At 39.9% G+C, this 3,785-nt stretch overlaps 1 non-coding gene across 1 annotated transcript; it reads right to left on the reverse strand.

Annotated features, from left to right (window-relative positions):
- Positions 1–1,160: 1,160 nt before the first annotated feature.
- Positions 1,161–1,267, reverse strand: LOC111559069. Its single transcript, XR_002740085.2, has one exon. It is a non-coding gene; the product is annotated as a U6 spliceosomal RNA (small nuclear RNA).
- Between the last annotated feature and the right edge of the window lie 2,518 nt (positions 1,268–3,785).

The following is a 3,785-nucleotide window of genomic DNA, read 5'->3' on the forward strand; positions in this document are numbered from 1 at the left end:
GCAACTGCTGGAAGCTGCCAGCAGAGGGAGAAGCTCCGCTCTTCTGCACGTGGTGTCTTTTGTGTCTCTGAGCTCAGGAGAGAGAGGCATCCTGGGTCTGGTACTCAGACCTCTGAGAAGGGGACCCTGCTGCTATAGAAACACGGGGAGCCATCATGGGGACAAAGATTTGCTGAAGTGCTACTCACAGGAACCACAAACTGACAGAGATCCCTCAGGACAACGAAAAGCCAGGAGCAAATTCTGGCTTCCTCTTCCAACCCTGCAGCCTTTCTCAAGCTCCCTCTATTCACAGAATCTGTTAGGGAAAAGCCACCAAAGCAAAAACTGGTCTCAGGACCAGCTTCCCAGAGGACACAAGGGTGGGTTTGGAGCAGAAAAATATTTTGATAACTGGCATAGCCTGGGACACCTGGGTGGCTCAGTCACTTAAGTCTCCCACTCTGGATTTTGGCTCAGGTCGTGATCTTGTGGTTTGTGAGTTCGAGCCCTGCATGGGGCTCTGCGGGTCGACCTGGGATTCTGTCCCCTCTCTCTGCCCCACTTTCACTCGCTGTGGTGCTCTCTCACTCTCTCTCTCAAAATAAATGAATAAACTTTAAAAAATTGGCACCGCTCATATCTTCTGACATGGATTAAATAAATAGATCATTGAAGGCAATACACCTATTTAGGATAAGGCACTCAGAGCCAAGACTCGCTCCTTCTTTTCTTCTTGGATTGTGGAAATGAAAAGGCTTCATTCTAAGTTCAGTTACCATCTTCCTGTGCTTTTAAAGAAAGAGATCTGAAACTCAGGATACACAGGTCAAAGCTCCTACTCTGCCACTGGATTATGTTATGACCCTGAACAAATTATTTACATCGCTTAGACTCAGTTTACTCTTTAATAAAAGGAAGCTATGTCTTTTCTATCTCATGAAGTTTTTGTGAGGACCAAAATGAGATAATATCATGAAAGCACTTTGTATGTCACCAAATCATTCATTTCCTTTCCAAATCCAGATCGTTTCTGAGTATGACAGGGTGAATTTCTATAACATCACTTTTCTCTCCGATGTGTATTATAAACATTGATGGGTTTTTGGATTAATATTGTTTAGTATGACTGAAATGTATCACTCTCTTGCCTGCCTATTTTTTCCTTTCTTTTTTTGTTTTTAAATATGGAACACTTCACGAATTTGCGTGTCATCCTTGCGCAGGGACCATGCTAATCTTCTCTGTATCATTCCAATTTTAGTATATGTGCTGCCGAAGTGAGCACTGTTTTTTCCTTTTTTTTTATTATTTTTTTAACGTTTATTTATTTTTGAGACAGAGAGAGACAGAGCATGAACGAGGGAGGGTCAGAGAGAGGGAGACACAGAATCTGAAACAGGCTCCAGGCTCTGAGCGGTCAGCACAGAGCCCGACGCGGGGTTCTAACTCACGGACTGCGAGGTCATGACCTGAGCCAAGGTCGGCCGCTTAACCGACTGAGCCACCCAGGCGCCCCTGTTTTTTCGTTTTTTAAAAAAAGTTTATTTTTTTTTTTGAGAGAGAGAGAGAGAGAAGGTGTGCACAGGTATATGTGCACACAAGTGGGAGAGGGGCAGTGAGAGAGTGAGAGGGAGAGAGAGAGAGAGAGAGAATCCCAGGCAAGCTCCATGCTGTCAGCACAGAGACTGATGCAGGGATTGATCTCATGACCCTGAGATCATGACCTGAGCCAAACTCAAGAGTTGGATGCTTAACGGACTGAGCCACCCAGACACCATTTGCCCCTTGCCTGCATATTGTATAGTAACTTCAGTCCCCACTGCCTACATTGTAGTCACATGCTACTTAAGCAACAAATTACATTTTCATCCTCACCTGCATTTGCTAAAGTCTTTCTCCATAATATATTTTTGTAAAAATGAAAATAGGCATAGCCTCGTTTGACCTTCTATAATAGAATAGTTTACTTTGTGTGAACACATTGTGTTTTCATGATTGTATGTAAATCTCTTTATTCTATCACTTATTAATGATTTGTCTGTTTATAACATTCTCCTTGTGAGATTGTAAGCCCTTTGATATTAGAGGTAGTTTTTATTTATTTTTTTAAAAATGTTTATTTATTGTGAGAGAAAGGAAGAGAAAGAGTGGGGGAAGGGCAGAGAGTGAGGGAGAGAGAGAATCCCAATCAGGTTCCACAATGTCAGCACAGAACCCTACGTGGAATTAGATTTCACAAACCGTGAGATCATGACTTGAGCTGATGTACAGTCAGGTGCTTAACGAACTGAGCTACCCAGGCACCCCTAAAGGTAGTTTTTATATCAGTGCTTCTTACAATGCCTTGCAGGTCACAAGTACATAATTAATACTTTTGCATAATATATTTGCAGAAGACTTGTCAAAACATTATGTTCAATTTGATATAAGAGGTGAAAGAGACAAAGAAACCAAAGATTACAGGTTTGTGAGTCTAGAAATGACGGGAATTTTTATGTAATATAGAAATTTGAAACAAATGATGGATTAGAAGAAAGTTATAAAGCCATTTGTCAACATGCTCAGGTTTGGTTGTTAGGAGAATGCTTAGCTGAAATGTTTTGATCAATTAAGAGACTGTTTTTAGAGGGTTGGCAAAGGAGAACTAACTGAGGGACAAAGAACAGAAAGGCCTAGGAGAGTGTCATTCACCTAATAAAATGTATTGAACATATTATTTTGTGCAAGGAATCATTGGTGACTACAACTGATAAGATTGCCAACTGTTGTGAAACGTACAGATTTAGTGCTTTAAACTGGTAGAAGCAAATCCCAGAAGTTGGTGTCCTTTCATATTTATTCATCCTTTCAACACATATTTGCTTAGTACCATTCATAAACATGTTGTTGGGCTACATTCATTTGTTGCTACATAGCAACAAAGAAATCAGAGAGCCTCTGAGATAACTGCAATTAGTATATAAAACCCTGGGGAGCCAGCAGGCAATGGTGTTGAGGCTGCTAGAGGAAGAGGTCTCCTTCAATAGTGTCTGAGCCTGGAAACTTTCGTCTATTTGTCTTAGCCTTCTTGTGAACAATAATCCATGTTCTCTAGCCTCTAATATATCTGACCTAATCATCAACTCCTGGAAAAAAGTATGGACACTGTCTAGTAAAGTACTGCTGGTCTAAAAAGTAGGTGTCCTAGATTCAGGGAATTCCTATCTTGCTAAAGCCAAAGTGTCTTAAGTTCTCTTCTCAGTAGATATTTTTTATATTTCAAGGGAGCAGACCACCTGGACACATATTGAGCAGTTGTTGGGGCATGATTTGGCTGCATTTGTCCCCACATTGAGCCCTGTGTTTCTAGAGCTTAGTTAAAAGAAGAGATACATTTGCATTAATCACATTTCTGTTCAAAAGCTATTTCCTCAGAAATATCTTTGTATTAAAAGAGCAGATGTCACTCCCTATCCCTTTACTCTTCATTATTTTTCTCATGTTATTAATTGGCATTATCCTCTATATCATCGATTCTTTATTCTATTTATGGTTTGTCTACCCATTTGAATGTAAATTTTATGAAAACAGAGATTTAATTTTTTTTGGTCATTATTGCATCTCCAGTGCCTAAAACAATGCCTGACATATAATAGGTATTTGATACTTACAGGATGACTTTGTTGAATGGAAGACTAGATTTTTGTTTAAGTTCTCCGCCAAAACATTATTTTCATTATTTCCTTTGCTTTGATGCTAAAGATTTTCTTCCACAGGTTTCTCTAGCCCTTTAATATAGGGAACATTGCTAGTACTTGACATAA

This window comes from Felis catus, chromosome C2 (genome assembly GCF_018350175.1).
Source record: "Felis catus isolate Fca126 chromosome C2, F.catus_Fca126_mat1.0, whole genome shotgun sequence".
Taxonomy (NCBI): Eukaryota; Metazoa; Chordata; class Mammalia; order Carnivora; family Felidae; genus Felis; species Felis catus.